The following is a 26,675-nucleotide window of genomic DNA, read 5'->3' as shown; positions in this document are numbered from 1 at the left end:
GTTTAGAGTTCAGGATCTGTGTGTTTAAAGATCAGCTCAGAGTTCAGGATCTGTGTCTTTAAAGACCAGTCACAGAGTTCAGGATATGTGTTTTTAAAGACCAGCTCACAGATTTCAGGATCTGTGTGTTTAAAGACCAGCTCACAGAGTTCAGGATCTGTGTGTTTAAACACCAGTCACAGAGTTCAGGATCTTTGTTTTTAAAGATCAGCTCAGAGTGCAGGATCTGTGTGTTTGAAGATCAGCTCAGAATTCAGGATCTGTGTGTTTAAAGACCAGCTCACAGAGTTCAGGATCTGTGTGTTTATAGACCAGTTTAGAGTTCAGGATCTGTGTGTTTAAAGATCAGCTCAGAGTTCAGGATCTCTGTGTTTAAAGACCAGCTCACAGAGTTCAGGATCTGTGTGTTTAAAGACCAGCTCAGAGTTCAGGATCTGTGAGTTTAAAGACCAGCTCAGAGTTCAGGATCTGCGTGTTTATAGACCAGCTGCAGAGTTCAGGATCTGTGTGTTTAAAGACCAGCTGACAGAGTTCAGGATCTGTGTGTTTAAAGACCAGCTGCAGAGTTCAGGATCTGTGTGGTTAAAGACCAGCTCACAGAGTTCAGGATCTGTGTGTTCATAGACCAGCTTAGAGTTCAGGATCTGCGAGTTTAAAGAACAGCTCAGAGTTCAGGATCTGCGTGTTTATAGACCAGCTTAGAGTTCAGGATCTGTGTGTTTAAAGACCAGCTGACAGAGTTCAGGATCTGTGTGTTTAAAGAGCAGCTCACAGATTTCAGGATCTGCATGTTTAAAGACCAGCTCACAGAGTTCAGGATCTGTGTGTTTAAAGACCAGCTAAGAGTTCAGGATCTGCGAGTTTAAAGACCAGCTCAGAGTTCAGGATCTGCGTGTTTATAGACCAGCTTAGAGTTCAGGATCTGCGTGTTTAAAGACCAGTCACAGAGTTCAGGATCTGCGTGTTTAATGACCAGTCGCAGAGCTCAGGATCTGTGTGTTTTTAAAGACCAGTCACAGAGTCCAGGATCTGTGTGTTTAAAGACCAGCTCAGAGTTAAGGATCTGCGTGTTTGAAGACCAGCTAAAAGAGTTCAGGATCTGTGTGTTTAAAGACCAGCTCAGAGTTCAGGATCTGCGTGTTGAAAGACCTGCTGACAGAGTTCAGGATCTGTGTGTTTAAAGACCAGTCACAGAGTTCAGGATCTGCGTGTTTAAAGACCAGCTCACAGAGTTCAGGATTTGTGTGTTTAAAGACCAGTCACAGAGTTCAGGATCTGTGTGTTTAAAAACCAGTCACAGAGTTCAGGATTTGTGTGTTTAAAGACCAGCGCACAGAGTTCAGGATCTGCGTGTTTAAAGACCAGCTAGGAGTTCAGGATCTGCGTGTTTAAAGACCAGCTCAGAGTTCAGGATCTGTGTGTTTAAAGAGCAGCTCAGAGTTCAGGATCTGCATGTTTAAAGACCAGCTCAAAGAGTTCAGGATCTGAGTGTTTAAAGACCAGTCACAGAGTTCAGGATCTGTGTGTTTAAAGACCAGCTCAGAGTTCAGGATCTGTGTGTTTAAATACCAGCTCAGAGTTCAGGATCTGCGTGTTTAAAGATCAGCTTGGAGTTCAGGATCTGAGTGTTTAAAGACCAGCTCAGAGTTCAAAATCTGCGTGTTTAAAGACCAGCTGACAGAGTTCAGGATCTGTGTGTTTAAAGACCACTCACAGAGATCAGGATCTGCGTGTTTAAAGACCAGCTCACAGACTTCAGGATCTGCGTGTTTAAAGACCAGTCACAGAGTTCAGGATCTGTGTGTTTAAAGACCAGTCTCAGAGTTCAGGAACTGCGTGTTTAAAGACAAGCTCAGAGTTCAGGATCTGCGTGTTTAAAGACCAGCTAAGAGTTCAGGATCTGTGTTTTTAAAGACCAGTCACAGAGTTCAGGATCTTTGTTTTTAAAGATCAGCTCAGAGTTCAGGATCTGTGTGTTTGAAGATCAGCTCAGAGTTCAGGATCTGTGTGTTTAAAGACCAGCTCACAGAGTTCAGGATCTGTGTGTTTATAGACCAGTTTAGAGTTCAGGATCTGTGTGTTTCAAGATCAGCTCAGAGTTCAGGATCTCTGTGTTTAAAGACCAGCTCACAGAGTTCAGGATCTGTGTGTTTAAAGACCAGCTCAGAGTACAGGATCTGTGTCTTTAAAGACCAGTCACAGAGTTCAGGATCTGTGTTTTTAAAGATCAGCTCAGAGTTCAGGATCTGCGTGTTTAAAGACCAGTCACAGAGTTCAGGATCTGCGTGTTTAATGACCAGTCGCAGAGCTCAGGATCTGTGTGTTTAAAGACCAGCTCACAGAGTTCAGGATCTGTGTGTTTAAAGACCAGCTCAGAGTTCAGGATCTGTGTGTTTAAGACCAGTCACAGAGTTCAGGATCTGTGTGTTTAAAGACCAGCTCACAGATTTCAGGATCTGTGTGTTTAAAGACCAGTCACAGAGCTCAGGATCTGTGTGTTTAAACACCAGTCGCAGAGCTCAAGTTCTGTGTGTTTAAAGAACAGCTCACAGATTTCAGGATCTGCGTTTTTAAAGACCAGCTCACAGAGTTCAGGATCTGTGTGTTTAAAGACCAGCTAAGTGTTCAGGATCTGCGAGTTTAAAGACCAGCTCAGAGTTCAGGTTCTGCGTGTTTATAGACCAGCTTAGAGTTCAGGATCTGTGTGTTTAAAGACCAGCTGACAGAGTTCAGGATCTGTGTGTTTAAAGACCAGCTGCAGAGTTCAGGATCTGTGTGGTTAAAGACCAGCTATGAGTTCAGGATCTGCTTGTTTAAAGACCAGCTATGTGTTCAGGATCTGCGTGTTTAAAGACCAGTCGCTGAGTTCAGGATCTGCGTATTTAAAGACCAGCTCAAAGTTCAGTATCTGCGTGTTTAAAGACTAGTCACAGAGTTCGGGATCTGTGTGATTAAAGACCAGGTCAGAGTTCAGGATCTGCGTGTTAAAAGACCAGTCGCAGAGTTCAGGATCTGTGTGTTTAAAGACCAGCTCGGAGTTCAGGATCTGCGTGCTTAAAGACCAGTCACAGAGTTCAGCATCTGCGTGTTTAAAGACCAGCTCAGAGTTCAGGATCTGTGTGTTTAATGACCAGTCGCAGAGTTCAGGATCTGTGTGATTAAAAACCAGTCACAGAGTCCAGGATCTGTGTGTTTAAAGACCAGCTCAGAGTTAAGGATCTGCGTGTTTGAAGACCAGCTAAAAGAGTTCAGGATCTGTGTGTTTAAAGACCAGATGCAGAGTTCAGGATCTGCGTGTTTAACGACCAGCTCAGAGTTCAGGATCTGCGTGTTTAAAGACCAGCTCACAGAGTTCAGGATTTGTGTGTTTAAAGACCAGTCACTGAGTTCAGGATCTGTGTGTTTAAAAACCAGTCACAGAGTTCAGGATTTGTGTGTTTAAAGACCAGCGCACAGAGTTCAGGATCTGCGTGTTTAAAGACCAGCTAGGAGTTCAGGATCTGCGTGTTTAAAGACCAGCTCAGAGTTCAGGATCTGTGTGTTTAAAGATCAGCTCAGAGTTCAGGATCTGCATGTTTAAAGACCAGCTCAAAGAGTTCAGGATCTGAGTGTTTAAAGACCAGTCACAGAGTTCAGGATCTGTGTGTTTAAAGACCAGCTCAGAGTTCAGAATCTGTGTGTTTAAATACCAGCTCAGAGTTCAGGATCTGCGTGTTTAAAGATCAGCTCAGAGTTCAGGATCTGTGTCTTTAAAGACCAGTCGCAGAGTTCAGGATCTGCGTGTTTAAAGACCAGCTCAGAGTTCAGGATCTGCGTGTTTAATGACCAGCTGACAGAGTTCAGGATCTGTGTGTTTAAAGACCAGTCACAGAGATCAGGATCTGCGTGTTTAAAGACCAGCTCACAGACTTCAGGATCTGCGTGTTTAAAGACCAGTCACAGAGTTCAGGATCTGCGTGTTTAAAGACCAGTCTCAGAGTTCAGGAACTGCGTGTTTAAAGACCAGCTCAGAGTTAAGGATCTGCCTGTTTAAAGACCAGCTAAGAGTTCAGGATCTGTGTTTTTAAAGACCAGTCACAGAGTTCAGGATCTTTGTTTTTAAAGATCAGCTCAGAGTTCAGATCTGTGTGTTTGAAGATCAGCTCAGAGTTCAGGATCTGTGTGTTTAAAGACCAGCTCACAGAGTTCAGGATCTGTGTGTTTATAGACCAGTTTAGAGTTCAGGATCTGTGTGTTTAAAGACCAGTCACAGAGTTCAGGATCTGTGTTTTTAAAGACCGGCTCACAGAGTTCAGGATCTGTGTGTTTAAAGACCAGCTCAGAGTTCAGGATCTGTGTCTTTAAAGACCAGTCACAGAGTTCAGGATCTGTGTTTTTAAAGATCAGCTCAGAGTTCAGGATCTGTGTGTTTATAGACCAGCTTAGAGTTCAGGATCTGCGTGTTTAAAGACCAGTCACAGAGTTCAGGATCTGCGTGTTTAATGACCAGTCGCAGAGCTCAGGATCTGTGTGTTTAAGACCAGTCACAGAGTTCAGGATCTGTGTGTTTAAAGACCAGTCGCGGAGCTCAGGATCTGTGTGTTTAAAGACCAGTCGCAGAGCTCAAGTTCTGTGTGTTTGAAGACCAGTCGCAGAGCTCAGGATCTGTGTGTTTAAAGACCAGTCACAGAGTTCAGGATCTGCGTGTTTAATGACCAGTCGCAGAGTTCAGGATCTATATGTTTAAAGACCAGTCACAGAGTTCAGGATCTGCGTGTTTAAAGACCAGTCTCAGAGTTCAGGATCTGTGTGTTTAATGACCAGTCGCAGAGTTCAGGATCTGTGTGATTAAAAACCAGTCACAGAGTCCAGGATCTGTGTGTTTAAAGACCAGCTCAGAGTTAAGGATCTGCGTGTTTGAAGACCAGCTAAAAGAGTTCAGGATCTGTGTGTTTAAAGACCAGATGCAGAGTTCAGGATCTGCGTGTTTAAAGACCAGCTCAGAGTTCAGGATCTGCGTGCTGAAAGACCAGCTGACAGAGTTCAGGATCTGTGTGTTTAAAGACCAGTCACAGAGTTCAGGATCTGCGTGTTTAAAGACCAGCTCACAGAGTTCAGGATTTGTGTGTTTAAAGACCAGTCACAGAGTTCAGGATCTGTGTGTTTAAAAACCAGTCACAGAGTTCAGGATTTGTGTGTTTAAAGACCATCGCACAGAGTTCAGGATCTGCGTGTTTTAAGACCAGCTAGCAGTTCAGGATCTGTGTGTTTAAAGACCAGCTCACAGAGTTCAAGATCTGTGTGTTTAAACACCAGTCACAGAGTTCAGGATCTTTGTTTTTAAAGATCAGCTCAGAGTGCAGGATCTGTGTGTTTGAAGATCAGCTCAGAATTCAGGATCTGTGTGTTTAAAGACCAGCTCACAGAGTTCAGGATCTGTGTGTTTATAGACGAGTTTAGAGTTCAGGATCTGTGTGTTTAAAGATCAGCTCAGAGTTCAGGATCTGTGTCTTTAAAGACCAGTCACAGAGTTCAGGATATGTGTTTTTAAAGACCAGCTCACAGATTTCAGGATCTGTGTGTTTAAAGACCAGCTCACAGAGTTCAGGATCTGTGTGTTTATAGACCAGTTTAGAGTTCAGGATCTGTGTGTTTAAAGATCAGCTCAGAGTTCAGGATCTCTGTGTTTAAAGACCAGCTCACAGAGTTCAGGATCTGCGTGTTTTAAGACCAGCTAGCAGTTCAGGATCTGCGTGTTCAAAGACCAGCTCAGAGTTCAGGATCTGTGTGTTTAAAGATCAGCTCAGAGTTCAGGATCTGCATGTTTAAAGACCAGCTCAAAGAGTTCAGGATCTGAGTGTTTAAAGACCAGTCACAGAGTTAAGGATCTGTGTGTTTAAAGACCAGCTCAGAGTTCAGGATCTGTGTGTTTAAATACCAGCTCAGAGTTCAGGATCTGCGTGTTTAAAGATCAGCTCAGAGTTCAGGATCTGCGTGTTTAAAGACCAGCTCACAGACTTCAGGATCTGCGTGTTTAAAGACCAGTCACAGAGTTCAGGATCTGCGTGTTTAAAGACCAGTCTCAGAGTTCAGGAACTGCGTGTTTAAAGACCAGCTCAGAGTTCAGGATCTGCGTGTTTAAAGACCAGCTAAGAGTTCAGGATCTGTGTTTTTAAAGACCAGTCACAGAGTTCAGGATCTTTGTTTTTAAAGATCTGCTCAGAGTTCAGGATCTGTGTGTTTAAAGATCAGCTCCGAGTTCCGGATCTGTGTGTTTAAAGACCAGCTGACAGAGTTCAGGATCTGTGTGTTTAAAGACCAGCTCACAGAGTTCAAGATCTGTGTGTTTAAACACCAGTCACAGAGTTCAGGATCTTTGTTTTTAAAGATCAGCTCAGAGTGCAGGATCTGTGTGTTTGAAGATCAGCTCAGAATTCAGGATCTGTGTGTTTAAAGACCAGCTCACAGAGTTCAGGATCTGTGTGTTTAAAGATCAGCTCAGAGTTCAGGATCTCTGTGTTTAAAGACCAGCTCACAGAGTTCAGGATCTGTGTGTTTATAGACCAGATTAGAGTTCAGGATCTGTGTGTTTAAAGACCAGCACAGAGTTCAGGATCTGTGTCTTTAAAGACCAGTCACAGAGTTCAGGATATGTGTTTTTAAAGATCAGCTCAGAGTTCAGGATCTGTGTGTTTCAAGATCAGCTCAGAGTTCAGGATCTGTGTGTTTGAAGATCAGCTCAGAGTTCAGGATCTGTGTGTTTAAAGACCAGCTCAGAGTTCAGGATCTGTGTGTTTAAGACCAGTCACAGATTTCAGGATCTGTGTGTTTAAAGACCAGCTCACAGATTTCAGGATCTGTGTGTTTAAAGACCAGTCACAGAGCTCAGGATCTGTGTGTTTAAAGACCAGTCGCAGAGCTCAAGTTCTGTGTGTTTAAAGAGCAGCTCACAGATTTCAGGATCTGCGTTTTTAAAGACCAGCTCACAGAGTTCAGGATCTGTGTGTTTAAAGACCAGCTAAGAGTTCAGGATCTGCGAGTTTAAAGACCAGCTCAGAGTTCAGGATCTGCGTGTTTATATACCAGCTTAGAGTTCAGGATCTGTGTGTTTAAAGACCAGCTGACAGAGTTCAGGATCTGTGTGTTTAAAGACCAGCTGCAGAGTTCAGGATCTGTGTGGTTAAAGACCAGCTATGAGTTCAGGATCTGCTTGTTTAAAGACCAGCTATGTGTTCAGGATCTGCGTGTTTAAAGACCAGTCGCAGAGTTCAGGATCTGCATGTTTAAAGACCAGCTCAGAGTTCAGGATCTGCGTATTTAAAATCCAGCTCAAAGTTCAGTATCTGCGTGTTTAAAGACTAGTCACAGAGTTCAGGATCTGTGTGATTAAAGACCAGGTCAGAGTTCAGGATCTGCGTGTTTAAAGACCAGTCGCAGAGTTCAGGATCTGTGTGTTTAAAGACCAGCTCGGAGTTCAGGATCTGCGTGCTTAAAGACCAGTCACAGAGTTCAGCATCTGCGTGTTTAAAGACCAGCTCAGAGTTCAGGATCTGTGTGTTTAATGACCAGTCGCAGAGTTCAGGATCTGTGTGATTAAAAACCAGTCACAGAGTTCAGGATCTGTGTGTTTAAAGACCAGCTCAGAGTTAAGGATCTGCGTGTTTGAAGACCAGCTAAAAGAGTTCAGGATCTGTGTGTTTGAAGACCAGATGCAGAGTTCAGGATCTGCGTGTTTAACGACCAGCTCAGAGTTCAGGATCTGCGTGCTGAAAGACCAGCTGACAGAGTTCAGGATCTGTGTGTTTAAAGACCAGTCACTGAGTTCAGGATCTGTGTGTTTAAAAACCAGTCACAGAGTTCAGGATTTGTGTGTTTAAAGACCAGCGCACAGAGTTCAGGATCTGCGTGTTTAAAGACCAGCTAGGAGTTCAGGATCTGCGTGTTTAAAGACCAGCTCAGAGTTCAGGATCTGTGTGTTTAAAGATCAGCTCAGAGTTCAGGATCTGCATGTTTAAAGACCAGCTCAAAGAGTTCAGGATCTGAGTGTTTAAAGACCAGTCACAGAGTTAAGGATCTGTGTGTTTAAAGACCAGCTCAGAGTTCAGGATCTGTATGTTTAAATACCAGCTCAGAGTTCAGGATCTGCATGTTTAAAGACCAGCTCAAAGAGTTCAGGATCTGTGTGTTTAAAGTCCAGTCGCATAGTTCAGGATCTGCGTGTTTAAAGACCAGCTCAGAGTTCAGGATCTGCGTGTTTAAAGACCAGCTGACAGAGTTCAGGATCTGTGTGTTTAAAGACCAGTCACAGAGATCAGGATCTGCGTGTTTAAAGACCAGCTCACAGACTTCAGGATCTGCGTGTTTAAAGACCAGTCACAGAGTTCAGGATCTGCGTATTTAAAGACCAGTCTCAGAGTTCAGGAACTGCGTGTTTAAAGACCAGCTCAGAGTTCAGGATCTGCGTGTTTAAAGACCAGCTAAGAGTTCAGGATCTGTGTTTTTAAAGACCAGTCACAGAGTTCAGGATCTTTGTTTTTAAAGATCTGCTCAGAGTTCAGGATCTGTGTGTTTGAAGATCAGCTCAGAGTTCAGGATCTGTGTGTTTAAAGACCAGCTCACAGAGTTCAGGATCTGTGTGTTTATAGACCAGTTTAGAGTTCAGGATCTGTGTGTTTAAAGACCAGTCACAGAGTTCAGGATCTGTGTTTTTAAATACCGGCACACAGAGTTCAGGATCTGTGTGTTTAAAGATCAGCTCCGAGTTCCGGATCTGTGTGTTTAAAGACCAGCTGACAGAGTTCAGGATCTGTGTGTTTAAAGACCAGCTCACAGAGTTCAAGATCTGTGTGTTTAAACACCAGTCACAGAGTTCAGGATCTTTGTTTTTAAAGATCAGCTCAGAGTGCAGGATCTGTGTGTTTGAAGATCAGCTCAGAATTCAGGATCTGTGTGTTTAAAGACCAGCTCACAGAGTTCAGGATCTGTGTGTTTATAGACCAGTTTAGAGTTCAGGATCTGTGTGTTTAAAGATCAGCTCAGAGTTCAGGATCTCTGTGTTTAAAGACCAGCTCACAGAGTTCAGGATCTGTGTGTTTATAGAACAGATTAGAGTTCAGGATCTGTGTGTTTAAACACCAGCACAGAGTTCAGGATCTGTGTCTTTAAAGACCAGTCACAGAGTTCAGGATATGTGTTTTTAAAGATCAGCTCAGAGTTCAGGATCTGTGTGTTTAAAGACCAGCACAGAGTTCAGGATCTGTGTCTTTAAAGACCAGTCACAGAGTTCAGGATATGTGTTTTTAAAGACCAGCTCACAGATTTCAGGATCTGTGTGTTTAAAGACCAGCTCACAGAGTTCAGGATCTGTGTGTTTATAGACCAGTTTAGAGTTCAGGATCTGTGTGTTTAAAGATCAGCTCAGAGTTCAGGATCTCTGTGTTTAAAGACCAGCTCACAGAGTTCAGGATCTGTGTGTTTATAGACCAGATTAGAGTTCAGGATCTGTGTGTTTAAAGAGCAGCACAGAGTTCAGGATCTGTGTCTTTAAAGACCAGTCACAGAGTTCAGGATATGTGTTTTTAAAGACCAGCTCACAGAGTTCAGGATCTGTGTGTTTAAAGACCAGCTCACAGAGTTCAAGATCTGTGTGTTTAAACACCAGTCACAGAGTTCAGGATCTTTGTTTTTAAAGATCAGCTCAGAGTGCAGGATCTGTGTGTTTGAAGATCAGCTCAGAATTCAGGATCTGTGTGTTTAAAGACCAGCTCACAGAGTTCAGGATCTGTGTGTTTATAGACCAGATTAGAGTTCAGGATCTGTGTGTTTAAAGACCAGCACAGAGTTCAGGATCTGTGTCTTTAAAGACCAGTCACAGAGTTCAGGATATGTGTTTTTAAAGACCAGCTCACAGATTTCAGGATCTGTGTGTTTAAAGACCAGTCACAGAGCTCAGGATCTGTGTGTTTAAAGACCAGTCGCAGAGCTCAAGTTCTGTGTGTTTAAAGAGCAGCTCACAGATTTCAGGATCTGTGTGTTTAAAGACCAGTCACAGAGCTCAGGATCTGTGTGTTTAAAGACCAGTCGCAGAGCTCAAGTTCTGTGTGTTTAAAGAGCAGCTCACAGATTTCAGGATCTGCGTTTTTAAAGACCAGCTCACAGAGTTCAGGATCTGTGTGTTTAAAGACCAGCTAAGAGTTCAGGATCTGCGAGTTTAAAGACCAGCTCAGAGTTCAGGATCTGCGTGTTTATAGACCAGCTTAGAGTTCAGGATCTGTGTGTTTAAAGACCAGCTGACAGAGTTCAGGATCTGTGTGTTTAAAGACCAGCTGCAGAGTTCAGGATCTGTGTGGTTAAAGACCAGCTATGAGTTCAGGATCTGCTTGTTTAAAGACCAGCTATGTGTTCAGGATCTGCGTGTTTAAAGACCAGTCGCAGAGTTCAGGATCTGCATGTTTAAAGACCAGCTCAGAGTTCAGGATCTGCGTATTTAAAGAGCAGCTCAAAGTTCAGTATCTGCGTGTTTAAAGACTAGTCACAGAGTTCAGGATCTGTGTGATTAAAGACCAGGTCAGAGTTCAGGATCTGCGTGTTTAAAGACCAGTCGCAGAGTTCAGGATCTGTGTGTTTAAAGACCAGCTCGGAGTTCAGGATCTGCGTGCTTAAAGACCAGTCACAGAGTTCAGCATCTGCGTGTTTAAATACCAGCTCAGAGTTCAGGATCTGTGTGTTTAATGACCAGTCGCAGAGTTCAGGATCTGTGTGTTTAAAGACCAGCTCGGAGTTCAGGATCTGCGTGCTTAAAGACCAGTCACAGAGTTCAGCATCTGCGTGCTGAAAGACCAGCTGACAGAGTTCAGGATCTGTGTGTTTAAAGACCAGTCACAGAGTTCAGGATCTGCGTGTTTAAAGACCAGCTCACAGAGTTCAGGATTTGTGTGTTTAAAGACCAGTCACAGAGTTCAGGATCTGTGTGTTTAAAAACCAGTCACAGAGTTCAGGATTTGTGTGTTTAAAGACCAGCGCACAGAGTTCAGGATCTGCGTGTTTAAAGACCAGCTCAGAGTTCAGGATCTGTGTGTTTAAAGATCAGCTCAGAGTTCAGGATCTGCATGTTTAAAGACCAGCTCAAAGAGTTCAGGATCTGAGTGTTTAAAGACCAGTCACAGAGTTCAGGATCTGTGTGTTTAAAGACCAGCTCAGAGTTCAGAATCTGTGTGTTTAAATACCAGCTCAGAGTTCAGGATCTCCGTGTTTAAAGATCAGCTCAGAGTTCAGGATCTGTGTGTTTAAAGACCAGCTCACAGAGTTCAGGATCTGCGTGTTTAAAGACCAGCTGACAGAGTTCAGGATCTGTGTGTTTAAAGACCAGTCACAGAGATCAGGATCTGCGTGTTTAAAGACCAGCTCACAGACTTCAGGATCTGTGTCTTTAAAGACCAGTCACAGAGATCAGGATCTGCGTGTTTAAAGACCAGCTCACAGACTTCAGGATCTGCGTGTTTAAAGACCAGTCACAGAGTTCAGGATCTGCGTGTTTAAAGACCAGTCTCAGAGTTCAGGAACTGCGTGTTTAAAGACCAGCTCAGAGTTCAGGATCTGCGTGTTTAAAGACCAGCTAAGAGTTCAGGATCTGTGTTTTTAAAGACCAGTCACAGAGTTCAGGATCTTTGTTTTTAAAGATCAGCTCAGAGTTCAGGATCTGTGTGTTTGAAGATCAGCTCAGAGTTCAGGATCTGTGTGTTTAAAGACCAGCTCACAGAGTTCAGGATCTGTGTGTTTATAGACCAGTTTAGAGTTCAGGATCTGTGTGTTTAAAGACCAGTCACAGAGTTCAGGATCTGTGTTTTTAAAGACCGGCTCACAGAGTTCAGGATCTGTGTGTTTAAAGACCAGCTCAGAGTTCAGGATCTGTGTCTTTAAAGACCAGTCACAGAGTTCAGGATCTGTGTTATTAAAGATCAGCTCAGAGTTCAGGATCTGTGTGTTTATAGACCAGCTTAGAGTTCAGGATCTGCGTGTTTAAAGACCAGTCACAGAGTTCAGGATCTGCGTGTTTAATGACCAGTCGCAGAGCTCAGGATCTGTGTGTTTAAGACCAGTCACAGAGTTCAGGATCTGTGTGTTTAAAGACCAGCTCACAGAGTTCAGGATCTGTGTGTTTAAAGACCAGTCGCAGAGCTCAGGATCTGTGTGTTTAAAGACCAGTCGCAGAGCTCAAGTTCTGTGTGTTTAAAGAGCAGCTCACAGATTTCAGGATCTGCGTTTTTAAAGACCAGCTCACAGAGTTCAGGATCTGTGTGTTTAAAGACCAGCTAAGAGTTCAGGATCTGCGAGTTTAAAGACCAGCTCAGAGTTCAGGATCTGCGTGTTTATAGACCAGCTTAGAGTTCAGGATCTGTGTGTTTAAAGACCAGCTGACAGAGTTCAGGATCTGTGTGTTTAAAGACCAGCTGCAGAGTTCAGGATCTGTGTGGTTAAAGACCAGCTATGAGTTCAGGATCTGCGTGTTTAAAGACCAGTCGCAGAGTTCAGGATCTGCATGTTTAAAGACCAGCTCAGAGTTCAGGATCTGCGTATTTAAAGACCAGCTCAAAGTTCAGTATCTGCGTGTATAAAGACCAGTCACAGAGTTCAGGATCTTTATTTTTAAAGATCAGCTCAGAGTTCAGGATCTGTGTGTTTGAAGATCAGCTCAGAGTTCAGGATCTGTGTGTTTAAAGACCAGCTCACAGAGTTCAGGATCTGTGTGTTTATAGACCAGTTTAGAGTTCAGGATCTGTGTGTTTAAAGACCAGTCACAGAGTTCAGGATCTGTGTTTTTAAAGACCGGCTCACAGAGTTCAGGATCTGTGTGTTTAAAGACCAGCTCAGAGTTCAGGATCTGTGTCTTTAAAGACCAGTCACAGCGTTCAGGATCTGTGTGTTTATAGACCAGCTTAGAGTTCAGGATCTGCGTGTTTAAAGACCAGTCACAGAGTTCAGGATCTGCGTGCTTAATGACCAGTCGCAGAGCTCAGGATCTGTGTGTTTTTGAAGACCAGTCGCAGAGCTCAGGATCTGTGTGTTTAAATACCAGCTCACAGAGTTCAGGATCTGTGTGTTTAAAGACCAGCTCAGAGTTCAGGATCTGTGTGTTTAAGACCAGTCACAGAGTTCAGGATCTGTGTGTTTAAGACCAGTCACAGAGTTCAGGATCTGTGTGTTTAAAGACCAGCTCACAGAGTTCAGAATCTGTGTGTTTAAAGACCAGCTCACAGAGTTCAGGATCAGTGTGTTTAAAGACCAGTCGCAGAGCTCAAGTTCTGTGTGTTTAAAGAGCAGCTCACAGATTTCAGGATCTGCGTTTTTAAAGACCAGCTCACAGAGTTCAGGATCTGTGTGTTTAAAGACCAGCTAAGAGTTCAGGATCTGCGTGTTTATAGACCAGCTTAGAGTTCAGGATCTGTGTGTTTAAAGACCAGCTGACAGAGTTCAGGATCTGTGTGTTTAAAGACCAGCTGCAGAATTCAGGATCTGTGTGGTTAAAGACCAGCTATGAGTTCAGGATCTGCTTGTTTAAAGACCAGCTATGTGTTCAGGATCTGCGTGTTTAAAGACCAGCTCACAGAGTTCAGGATCTGTGTGTTTAAAGACCAGCTAAGAGTTCAGGATCTGCGTGTTTATAGACCAGCTTAGAGTTCAGGATCTGTGTGTTTAAAGACCAGCTGACAGAGTTCAGGATCTGTGTGTTTAAAGACCAGCTGCAGAGTTCAGGATCTGTGTGGTTAAAGACCAGCTATGAGTTCAGGATCTGCTTGTTTAAAGACCAGCTATGTGTTCAGGATCTGCGTGTTTAAAGACCAGTCGCAGAGTTCAGGATCTGCATGTTTAAAGACCAGCTCAGAGTTCAGGATCTGCGTCTTTCAAGACCAGCTCAAAGTTCAGTATCTGCGTGTATAAAGACCAGTCACAGAGTTCAGGATCTTTGTTTTTAAAGATCAGCTCAGAGTTCAGGATCTGTGTGTTTGAAGATCAGCTCAGAGTTCAGGATCTGTGTGTTTAAAGACCAGTCACAGAGTTCAGGATCTGTGTTTTTAAAGACCGGCTCACAGAGTTCAGGATCTGTGTGTTTAAAGACCAGCTCAGAGTTCAGGATCTGTGTCTTTAAAGACCAGTCACAGAGTTCAGGATCTGTGTTTTTATAGACCAGCTTAGAGTTCAGGATCTGCGTGTTTAAAGACCAGTCACAGAGTTCAGGATCTGCGTGTTTAATGACCAGTCGCAGAGCTCAGGATCTGTGTGTTTAAAGACCAGCTCACAGAGTTCAGGATCTGTGTGTTTAAAGACCAGCTCAGAGTTCAGGATCTGTGTGTTTAAGACCAGTCACAGAGTTCAGGATCTGTGTGTTTAAAGACCAGCTCACAGAGTTCAGGATCTGTGTGTTTAAAGACCAGCTCAGAGTTCAGGATCTGTGTGTTTAAAGACCAGCTCAGAGTTCAGGATCTGTGTGTTTAAAGACCAGCTCACAGAGTTCAGGATCTGTGTGTTTAAAGACCAGCTCAGAGTTCAGGATCTGTGTGTTTAAAGACCAGTCGCAGAGCTCAGGATCTGTGTGTTTAAAGACCAGTCGCAGAGCTCAAGTTCTGTGTGTTTAAAGAGCAGCTCACAGATTTCAGGATCTGCGTTTTTAAAGACCAGCTCACAGAGTTCAGGATCTGTGTGTTTAAAGACCAGCTAAGAGTTCAGGATCTGCGAGTTTAAAGACCAGCTCAGAGTTCAGGGTCTGCGTGTTTATAGACCAGCTTAGAGTTCAGGATCTGTGTGTTTAAAGACCAGCTGACAGAGTTCAGGATCTGTGTGTTTAAAGACCAGCTGCAGAGTTCAGGATCTGTGTGGTTAAAGACCAGCTATGAGTTCAGGATCTGCTTGTTTAAAGACCAGCTATGTGTTCAGGATCTGCGTGTTTAAAGAGCAGTCGCAGAGTTCAGGATCTGCATGTTTAAAGACCAGCTCAGAGTTCAGGATCTGCGTATTTAAAGACCAGCTCAAAGTTCAGTATCTGCATGTTTAAAGACTAGTCACAGAGTTCAGGATCTGTGTGATTAAAGACCAGGTCAGAGTTCAGGATCTACGTGTTTAAAGACCAGTCGCAGAGTTCAGGATCTGTGTGTTTAAAGACCAGCTCGGAGTTCAGGATCTGCGTGCTTAAAGACCAGTCACAGAGTTCAGCATCTGCGTGTTTAAAGACCAGCTCAGAGTTCAGGATCTGTGTGTTTAATGACCAGTCGCAGAGTTCAGGATCTGTGTGATTAAAAACCAGTCACAGAGTCCAGGATCTGTGTGTTTAAAGACCAGCTCAGAGTTCAGGATCTGCGTGCTGAAAGACCAGCTGACAGAGTTCAGGATCTGTGTGTTTAAAGACCAGTCACAGAGTTCAGGATCTGCGTGTTTAAAGACCAGCTCACAGAGTTCAGGATTTGTGTGTTTAAAGACCAGTCACAGAGTTCAGGATCTGTGTGTTTAAAAACCAGTCACAGAGTTCAGGATTTGTGTGTTTAAAGACCAGCGCACAGAGTTCAGGATCTGCGTGTTTAAAGACCAGCTAGGAGTTCAGGATCTGCGTGTTTAAAGACCAGCTCAGAGTTCAGGATCTGTGTGTTTAAAGATCAGCTCAGAGTTCAGGATCTGCATGTTTAAAGACCAGCTCAAAGAGTTCAGGATCTGTGTGTTTAAAGACCAGTCGCAGAGCTCAGGATCTGCGTGTTTAAAGACCAGCTCAGAGTTCAGGATCTGCGTGTTTAAAGACCAGCTGACAGAGTTCAGGATCTGTGTGTTTAAAGACCAGTCACAGAGATCAGGATCTGCGTGTTTAAAGACCAGCTCACACACTTCAGGATCTGCGTGTTTAAAGACCAGTCACAGAGTTCAGGATCTGTGTGTTTAAAGACCAGTCGCAGAGCTCAAGTTCTGTGTGTTTAAAGAGCAGCTCACAGATTTCAGGATCTGCATTTTTAAAGACCAGCTCACAGAGTTCAGGATCTGTGTGTTTAAAGACCAGCTACGAGTTCAGGATCTGCGAGTTTAAAGACCAGCTCAGAGTTCAGGATCTGCGTGTTTATAGACCAGCTTAGATTTCAGGATCTGTGTGTTTAAAGACCAGCTGACAGAGTTCAGGATCTGTGTGTTTAAAGACCAGCTGCAGAGTTCAGGATCTGTGTGGTTAAAGACCAGATATGAGTTCAGGATCTGCTTGTTTAAAGACCAGCTATGTGTTCAGGATCTGCGTGTTTAAAGACCAGTCGCAGAGTTCAGGAACTGCATGTTTAAAGACCAGCTCATAGTTCAGGATCTGCGTATTTAAAGACCAGCTCAAAGTTCAGTATCTGCGTGTTTAAAGACTAGTCACAGAGTTCAGGATCTGTGTGATTAAAGACCAGGTCAGAGTTCAGGATCTGCGTGTTTAAAGACCAGTCGCAGAGTTCAGGATCTGTGTATTTAAAGACCAGCTCGGAGTTCAGGATCTGCGTGTTTGAAGACCAGCTAAAAGAGTTCAGGATCTGCGTGTTTAAAGACCAGCTCAGAGTTCAGGATCTGCGTGCTGAAAGACCAGCTGACAGAGTTCAGGATCTGTGTGTTTAAAGACCAGTCACAGAGTTCAGGATCTGCGTGTTTAAAGACCAGCTCACAGAGTTCAGGATTTGTGTGTTTAAAGACCAGTCACAGAGTTCAGGATCTGTGTGTTTAAAAACCAGTCACAGAGTTCAGGATTTGTGTGTTTAAAGACCAGCGAACAGAGTTCAGGATCTGCGTGTTTAAAGACCAGCTAGGAGTTCAGGATCTGCGTGTTTAAAGACCAGCTCAGAGTTCAGGATCTGTGTGTTTAAAGATCAGCTCAGAGTTCAGGATCTGCATGTTTAAAGACCAGCTCAAAGAGTTCAGGATCTGAGTATTTAAAGACCAGTCACAGAGTTCAGGATCTGTGTGTTTAAAGACCAGCTCAGAGTTCAGGATCTGTGTGTTTAAATACCAGCTCAGAGTTCAGGATCTGCGTGTTTAAAGACCAGCTCAGAGTTCAGGATCTGCGTGTTTAAAGACCAGCTGACAGAGTTCAGGATCTGTGTGTTTAAAGACCAGTCACAGAGATCAGGATCTGCGTGTTTAAAGACCAGCTCACAGACTTCAGGATCTGCGTGTTTAAAGACCAGTCACAGAGTTCAGGATCTGCGTGTTTAAAGACCAGTCTCAGAGTTCAGGAACTGCGTGTTTAAAGACCTGCTCAGAGTTCAGGATCTGCGTGTTTAAAGACCAGCTAAGAGTTCAGGATCTGTGTTTTTAAAGACCAGTCACAGAGTTCAGGATCTTTGTTTTTAAAGATCAGCTCAGAGTTCAGGATCTGCGTGTTTGAAGATCAGCTCAGAGTTCAGGATCTGTGTGTTTAAAGACCAGCTAAGAGTTCAGGATCTGTGTTTTTAAAGACCAGTCACAGAGTTCAGGATCTTTGTTTTTAAAGATCAGCTCAGAGTTCAGGATCTGCGTGTTTGAAGATCAGCTCAGAGTTCAGGATCTGTGTGTTTAAAGACCAGCTCACAGAGTTCAGGATCTGTGTGTTTATAGACCAGTTTAGTGTTCAGGATCTGTGTGTTTAAAGACCAGCTCACATAGTTCAAGATCTGTGTGTTTAAACACCAGTCACAGAGTTCAGGATCTTTGGTTTTAAAGATCAGCTCAGAGTGCAGGATCTGTGTGTTTGAAGATCAGCTCCGAGTTCCGGATCTGTGTGTTTAAAGACCAGATCACAGAGTTCAGGATCTGTGTGTTTAAAGACCAGCTCAGAGTTCAGGATCTGTGTCTTTAAAGACCAGTCACAGAGTTCAGGATATGTGTTTTTAAAGATCAGCTCAGAGTTCAGGATCTGTGTGTTTGAAGATCAGCTCAGAGTTCAGGATCTGTGTGTTTGAAGATCAGCTCAGAGTTCAGGATCTGTGTGGTTAAAGACCAGCTCACAGAGTTCAGGATCAGTGTGTTTATAGACCAGCTTAGAGTTCAGGATCTGTGTGTTTAAAGACCAGCTCAGAGTTCAGGATCTGTGTGTTTAAGACCAGTCACAGAGTTCAGGATCTGTGTGTTTAAAGACCAGCTCACAGAGCTCAGGATCTGTGTGTTTAAAGACCAGTCGCAGAGCTCAAGTTCTGTGTGTTTAAAGAGCAGCTCACAGATTTCAGGATCTGCGTTTTTAAAGACCATCTCACAGAGTTCAGGATCTGTGTGTTTAAAGACCAGCTAAGAGTTCAGGATCTGCGAGTTTAAAGACCAGCTCAGAGTTCAGGATCTGCGTGTTTATAGACCAGCTTAGAGTTCAGGATCTGTGTGTTTAAAGACCAGCTAAGAGTTCAGGATCTGTGTTTTTAAAGACCAGTCACAGAGTTCAGGATCTTTGTTTTTAAAGATCAGCTCAGAGTTCAGGATCTGCGTGTTTGAAGATCAGCTCAGAGTTCAGGATCTGTGTGTTTAAAGACCAGCTCACAGAGTTCAGGATCTGTGTGTTTATAGACCAGTTTAGTGTTCAGGATATGTGTGTTTAAAGACCAGCTCACAGAGTTCAGGATCTGTGTGTTTAAAGACCAGCTCAGAGTTCAGGATATGTGTCTTTAAAGACCAGACACAGAGTTCAGGATATGTGTTTTTAAAGATCAGCTCAGAGTTCAGGATCTGTGTGTTTGAAGATCAGCTCAGAGTTCAGGATCTGTGTGTTTGAAGATCAGCTCAGAGTTCAGGATCTGTGTGGTTAAAGACCAGCTCACAGAGTTCAGGATCAGTGTGTTTATAGACCAGCTTAGAGTTCAGGATCTGTGTGTTTAAAGACCAGCTCAGAGTTCAGGATCTGTGTGTTTAAGACCAGTCACAGAGTTCAGGATCTGTGTGTTTAAAGACCAGCTCACAGAGCTCAGGATCTGTGTGTTTAAAGACCAGTCGCAGAGCTCAAGTTCTGTGTGTTTAAAGAGCAGCTCACAGATTTCAGGATTTGCGTTTTTAAAGACCAGCTCACAGAGTTCAGGATCTGTGTGTTTAAAGACCAGCTAAGAGTTCAGGATCTGCGAGTTTAAAGACCAGCTCAGAGTTCAGGATCTGCGTGTTTATAGACCAGCTTAGAGTTCAGGATCTGTGTGTTTAAAGACCAGCTGACAGAGTTCAGGATCTGTGTGTTTAAAGACCAGCTGCAGAGTTCAGGATCTGTGTGGTTAAAGACCAGCTATGAGTTCAGGATCTGCTTGTTTAAAGACCAGCTATGTGTTCAGGATCTGCGTGTTTAAAGACCAGTCGCAGAGTTCAGGATCTGCATGTTTAAAGACCAACTCAGAGTTCAGGATCTGCGTATTTAAAGACCAGCTCAAAGTTCAGTATCTGCGTGTATAAAGACCAGTCACAGAGTTCAGGATCTTTGTTTTTAAAGATCAGCTCAGAGTTCAGGATCTGTGTGTTTGAAGATCAGCTCAGAGTTCAGGATCTGTGTGTTTAAAGACCAGCTCACAGAGTTCAGGATCTGTGTGTTTATAGACCAGTTTAGAGTTCAGGATCTGTGTGTTTAAAGACCAGTCACAGAGTTCAGGATCTGTGTTTTTAAAGACCGGCTCACAGAGTTCAGGATCTGTGTGTTTAAAGACCAGCTCAGAGTTCAGGATCTGTGTCTTTAAAGACCAGTCACAGAGTTCAGGATCTGTGTTTTTAAAGATCAGCTCAGAGTTCAGGATCTGTGTGTTTATAGACCAGCTTAGAGTTCAGGATCTGCGTGTTTAAAGACCAGTCGCAGAGCTCAGGATCTGTGTGTTTTTAAAGACCCGTCGCAGAGCTCAGGATCTGCGTGTTTAAAGACCAGCTCACAGAGTTCAGGATCTGTGTGTTTAAAGACCAGCTCAGAGTTCAGGATCTGTGTGTTTAAGACCAGTCACAGAGTTCAGGATCTGAGTGTTTAAAGACCAGCTCACAGAGCTCAGGATCTGTGTGTTTAAAGACCAGCTCACAGAGTTCAGGATCTGTGTGTTTAAACACCAGTCACAGAGTTCAGGATCTTTGTTTTTAAAGATCAGCTCAGAGTGCAGGATCTGTGTGTTTGAAGATCAGCTCCGAGTTCCGGATCTGTGTGTTTAAAGACCAGCTCACAGAGTTCAGTATCTGTGTGTTTAAAGACCAGCTCAGAGTTCAGGATCTGTGTCTCTAAAGACCAGTCACAGAGTTCAGGATATGTGTTTTTAAAGATCAGCTCAGAGTTCAGGATCTGTGTGTTTGAAGATCAGCTCAGAGTTCAGGATCTGTGTGTTTAAAGACCAGCTAAGAGTTCAGGATCTGTGTGTTTATAGACCAGCTTAGAGTTCAGGATCTGTGTGTTTAAAGACCAGCTCACAGAGCTCAGGATCTGTGTGTTTAAAGACCAGTCACAGAGCTCAAGTTCTGTGTGTTTAAAGAGCAGCTCACAGATTTCAGGATCTGCGTTTTTAAAGACCAGCTCACAGAGTTCAGGATCTGTGTGTTTAAAGACCAGCTAAGAGTTCAGGATCTGCGAGTTTAAAGACCAGCTCAGAGTTCAGGATCTGCGTGTTTATAGACCAGCTTAGAGTTCAGGATCTGTGTGTTTAAAGACCAGCTGACAGAGTTCAGGATCTTTGTTTTTAAAGATCAGCTCAGAGTTCAGGATCTGTGTGTTTGAAGATCAGCTCAGAGTTCAGGATCTGTGTGTATAAAGACCAGCTCACAGAGTTCAGGATCTGTGTGTTTATAGACCAGTTTAGAGTTCAGGATCTGTGTGTTTAAAGACCAGTCACAGAGTTCAGGATCTGTGTTTTTAAAGATCGGCTCACAGCGTTCAGGATCTGTGTGTTTAAAGACCAGCTCAGAGTTCAGGATCTGTGTCTTTAAAGACCAGTCACAGAGTTCAGGATCTGTGTTTTTAAAGATCAGCTCAGAGTTCAGGATCTGTGTGTTTATAGACCAGCTTAGAGTTCAGGATCTGCGTGTTTAAAGACCAGTCACAGAGTTCAGGATCTGCGTGTTTAATGACTAGTCGCAGAGCTCAGGATCTGCGTGTTTAAAGACCAGCTCAGAGTTCAGGATCTGTGTGTTTAATGACCAGTCACAGAGTTCAGGATCTGTGTGTTTAAAGACCAGCTCACAGAGCTCAGGATCTGTGTGTTTAAAGACCAGCTCACAGAGTTCAGGATCTGTGTGTTTAAAGACCAGCTCAGAGTTCAGGATCTGTGTGTTTAAAGATCAGCTCAGAGTTCAGGATCTGCGTGTTTAAGACCAGTCACAGAGTTCAGGATCTGTGTGTTTAAAGACCAGCTCACAGAGCTCAGGATCTGTGTGTTTAAAGACCAGCTCACAGAGTTCAGGATCTGTGTGTTTAAAGACCAGCTCAGAGTTCAGGATCTGTGTGTTTAAAGATCAGCTCAGAGTTCAGGATCTGTGTGTTTAAAGACCAGCTCAGAGTTCAGGATCTGTGTGTTTAAGACCAGTCACAGAGTTCAGGATCTGTGTGTTTAAAGACCAGCTCACAGAGCTCAGGATCTGTGTGTTTAAAGTCCAGCACACAGAGTTCAGGATCTGTGTGTTTAAAGACCAGCTAAGAGTTCAGGATCTGCGAGTTTAAAGACCAGCTCAGAGTTCAGGATCTGCGTGTTTATAGACCAGCTTAGAGTTCAGGATCTGTGTGTTTAAAGACCAGCTGACAGAGTTCAGGATCTGTGTGTTTAAAGACCAGCTGCAGAGTTCAGGATCTGTGTGGTTAAAGACCAGCTATGAGTTCAGGATCTGCTTGTTTAAAGACCAGCTATGTGTTCAGGATCTGCGTGTATAAAGACCACTCGCAGAGTTCAGGATCTGCATGTTTAAAGACCAGCTCAGAGTTCAGGATCTGCGTATTTAAAGACCAGCTCAAAGTTCAGTATCTGCGTGTATAATGACCAGTCACAGAGTTCAGGATCTTTGTTTTTAAAGATCAGCTCAGAGTTCAGGATCTGTGTGTTTGAAGATCAGCTCAGAGTTCAGGATCTGTGTGTATAAAGACCAGCTCACAGAGTTCAGGATCTGTGTGTTTATAGACCAGTTTAGAGTTCAGGATCTGTGTGTTTAAAGACCAGTCACAGAGTTCAGGATCTGTGTTTTTAAAGATCGGCTCACAGCGTTCAGGATCTGTGTGTTTAAAGACCAGCTCAGAGTTCAGGATCTGTGTCTTTAAAGACCAGTCACAGAGTTCAGGATCTGTGTTTTTAAAGATCAGCTCAGAGTTCAGGATCTGTGTGTTTATAGACCAGCTTAGAGTTCAGGATCTGCGTGTTTAAAGACCAGTCACAGAGTTCAGGATCTGCGTGTTTAATGACTAGTCGCAGAGCTCAGGATCTGCGTGTTTAAAGACCAGCTCAGAGTTCAGGATCTGTGTGTTTAATGACCAGTCACAGAGTTCAGGATCTGTGTGTTTAAAGACCAGCTCACAGAGCTCAGGATCTGTGTGTTTAAAGACCAGCTCACAGAGTTCAGGATCTGTGTGTTTAAAGACCAGCTCAGAGTTCAGGATCTGTGTGTTTAAAGATCAGCTCAGAGTTCAGGATCTGCGTGTTTAAGACCAGTCACAGAGTTCAGGATCTGTGTGTTTAAAGACCAGCTCACAGAGCTCAGGATCTGTGTGTTTAAAGACCAGCTCACAGAGTTCAGGATCTGTGTGTTTAAAGACCAGCTCAGAGTTCAGGATCTGTGTGTTTAAAGATCAGCTCAGAGTTCAGGATCTGTGTGTTTAAAGACCAGCTCAGAGTTCAGGATCTGTGTGTTTAAGACCAGTCACAGAGTTCAGGATCTGTGTGTTTAAAGACCAGCTCACAGAGCTCAGGATCTGTGTGTTTAAAGTCCAGCACACAGAGTTCAGGATCTGTGTGTTTAAAGACCAGCTCAGAGTTCAGGATCTGTGTGTTTAAAGATCAGCTCAGAGTTCAGGATCTGTGTGTTTAAGACCAGTCACAGAGTTCAGGATCTGTGTGTTTAAAGACCAGTCACAGAGTTCAGGATCTGTGTGTTTAAAGACCAGCTCACAGATTTCAGGATCTGTGAGTTTAAAGACCAGTCACAGAGCTCAGGATCTGTGTGTTTAAAGACCAGTCGCAGAGCTCAAGTTCTGTGTGTTTAAAGAGCAGCTCACAGATTTCAGGATCTGCGTTTTTAAAGACCAGCTCACAGAGTTCAGGATCTGTGTGTTTAAAGACCAGCTAAGAGTTCAGGATCTGTGTGTTTATAGACCAGCTTAGAGTTCAGGATCTGTGTGTTTAAAGACCAGCTCACAGAGCTCAGGATCTGTGTGTTTAAAGACCAGTCACAGAGCTCAAGTTCTGTGTGTTTAAAGAGCAGCTCACAGATTTCAGGATCTGCGTTTTTAAAGACCAGCTCACAGAGTTCAGGATCTGTGTGTTTAAAGACCAGCTAAGAGTTCAGGATCTGCGAGTTTAAAGACCAGCTCAGAGTTCAGGATCTGCGTGTTTATAGACCAGCTTAGAGTTCAGGATCTGTGTGTTTAAAGACCAGCTGACAGAGTTCAGGATCTGTGTGTTTAAAGACCAGCTGCAGAGTTCAGGATCTGTGTGGTTAAAGACCAGCTATGAGTTCAGGATCTGCTTGTTTAAAGACCAGCTATGTGTTCAGGATCTGCGTGTTTAAAGACCACTCGCAGAGTTCAGGATCTGCATGTTTAAAGACCAGCTCAGAGTTCAGGATCTGCGTATTTAAAGACCAGCTCAAAGTTCAGTATCTGCGTGTATAAAGACCAGTCACAGAGTTCAGGATCTTTGTTTTTAAAGATCAGCTCAGAGTTCAGGATCTGTGTGTTTGAAGATCAGCTCAGAGTTCAGGATCTGTGTGTATAAAGACCAGCTCACAGAGTTCAGGATCTGTGTGTTTATAGACCAGTTTAGAGTTCAGGATCTGTGTGTTTAAAGACCAGTCACAGAGTTCAGGATCTGTGTTTTTAAAGACCGGCTCACAGAGTTCAGGATCTGTGTGTTTAAAGACCAGCTCAGAGTTCAGAATCTGTGTCTTTAAAGACCAGTCACAGAGTTCAGGATCTGTGTTTTTAAAGATCAGCTCAGTGTTCAGGATCTGTGTGTTTATAGACCAGCTTAGAGTTCAGGATCTGCGTGTTTAAAGACCAGTCACAGAGTTCAGGATCTGCGTGTTTAATGACTAGTCGCAGAGCTCAGGATCTGTGTGTTTTTAAAGACCCGTCGCAGAGCTCAGGATCTGCGTGTTTAAAGACCAGCTCACAGAGTTCAGGATCTGTGTGTTTAAAGACCAGCTCAGAGTTCAGGATCTGTGTGTTTAAGACCAGTCACAGAGTTCAGGATCTGTGTGTTTAAAGACCAGCTCACAGAGCTCAGGATCTGTGTGTTTAAAGACCAGCTCACAGAGTTCAGGATCTGTGTGTTTAAAGACCAGCTCAGAGTTCAGGATCTGTGTGTTTAAAGATCAGCTCAGAGTTCAGGATCTGCGTGTTTAAGACCAGTCACAGAGTTCAGGATCTGTGTGTTTAAAGACCAGCTCACAGAGCTCAGGATCTGTGTGTTTAAAGACCAGCTCACAGAGTTCAGGATCTGTGTGTTTAAAGACCAGCTCAGAGTTCAGGATCTGTGTGTTTAAAGACCAGCTCAGAGTTCAGGATCTGTGTGTTTAAGACCAGCTCACAGAGCTCAGGATCTGTGTGTTTAAAGTCCAGCTCACAGAGTTCAGGATCTGTGTGTTTAAAGACCAGCTCAGAGTTCAGGATCTGTGTGTTTAAAGATCAGCTCAGAGTTCAGGATCTGTGTGTTTAAGACCAGTCACAGAGTTCAGGATCTGTGTGTTTAAAGACCAGTCACAGAGTTCAGGATCTGTGTGTTTAAGACCAGTCACAGAGTTCAGGATCTGTGTGTTTAAGACCAGTCACAGAGTTCAGGATCTGTGTGTTTAAAGACCAGCTCACAGATTTCAGGATCTGTGTGTTTAAAGACCAGTCACAGAGCTCAGGATCTGTGTGTTTAAAGACCAGTCGCAGAGCTCAAGTTCTGTGTGTTTAAAGAGCAGCTCACAGATTTCAGGATCTGCGTTTTTAAAGACCAGCTCACAGAGTTCAGGATCTGTGTGTTTAAAGACCAGCTAAGAGTTCAGGATCTGCGAGTTTAAAGACCAGCTCAGAGTTCAGGATCTGCGTGTTTATAGACCAGCTTAGAGTTCAGGATCTGTGTGTTTAAAGACCAGCTGACAGAGTTCAGGATCTGTGTGTTTAAAGACCAGCTGCAGAGTTCAGGATCTGTGTGGTTAAAGACCAGCTATGAGTTCAGGATCTGCTTGTTTAAAGACCAGCTATGTGTTCAGGATCTGTGTGTTTAAAGACCAGTCGCAGAGTTCAGGATCTGTGTGTTTAAAGACCAGTCGCAGAGTTCAGGATCTGTGTTTTTAAAGATCAGCTCAGAGTTCAGGATCTGTGTGTTTATAGACCAGCTTAGAGTTCAGGATCTGTGTGTTTAAAGACCAGTCACAGAGTTCAGGATCTGTGTTTTTAAAGATCGGCTCACAGAGTTCAGGATCTGTGTGTTTAAAGACCAGCTCAGAGTTCAGGATCTGTGTGTTTAAGACCAGTCACAGAGTTCAGGATCTGTGTGTTTAAAGACCAGCTCACAGAGCTCAGGATCTGTGTGTTTAAAGTCCAGCACACAGAGTTCAGGATCTGTGTGTTTAAAGACCAGCTAAGAGTTCAGGATCTGCGAGTTTAAAGACCAGCTCAGAGTTCAGGATCTGCGTGTTTATAGACCAGCTTAGAGTTCAGGATCTGTGTGTTTAAAGACCAGCTGACAGAGTTCAGGATCTGTGTGTTTAAAGACCAGCTGCAGAGTTCAGGATCTGTGTGGTTAAAGACCAGCTATGAGTTCAGGATCTGCTTGTTTAAAGACCAGCTATGTGTTCAGGATCTGCGTGTATAAAGACCACTCGCAGAGTTCAGGATCTGCATGTTTAAAGACCAGCTCAGAGTTCAGGATCTGCGTATTTAAAGACCAGCTCAAAGTTCAGTATCTGCGTGTATAATGACCAGTCACAGAGTTCAGGATCTTTGTTTTTAAAGATCAGCTCAGAGTTCAGGATCTGTGTGTTTGAAGATCAGCTCAGAGTTCAGGATCTGTGTGTATAAAGACCAGCTCACAGAGTTCAGGATCTGTGTGTTTATAGACCAGTTTAGAGTTCAGGATCTGTGTGTTTAAAGACCAGTCACAGAGTTCAGGATCTGTGTTTTTAAAGATCGGCTCACAGCGTTCAGGATCTGTGTGTTTAAAGACCAGCTCAGAGTTCAGGATCTGTGTCTTTAAAGACCAGTCACAGAGTTCAGGATCTGTGTTTTTAAAGATCAGCTCAGAGTTCAGGATCTGTGTGTTTATAGACCAGCTTAGAGTTCAGGATCTGCGTGTTTAAAGACCAGTCACAGAGTTCAGGATCTGCGTGTTTAATGACTAGTCGCAGAGCTCAGGATCTGCGTGTTTAAAGACCAGCTCAGAGTTCAGGATCTGTGTGTTTAATGACCAGTCACAGAGTTCAGGATCTGTGTGTTTAAAGACCAGCTCACAGAGCTCAGGATCTGTGTGTTTAAAGACCAGCTCACAGAGTTCAGGATCTGTGTGTTTAAAGACCAGCTCAGAGTTCAGGATCTGTGTGTTTAAAGA

The sequence above is a fragment of the Hemitrygon akajei genome, chromosome 8 (genome assembly GCF_048418815.1).
Source record: "Hemitrygon akajei chromosome 8, sHemAka1.3, whole genome shotgun sequence".
Classification (NCBI taxonomy): Eukaryota; Metazoa; Chordata; class Chondrichthyes; order Myliobatiformes; family Dasyatidae; genus Hemitrygon; species Hemitrygon akajei.
This window is presented reverse-complemented; position numbering follows the sequence as displayed.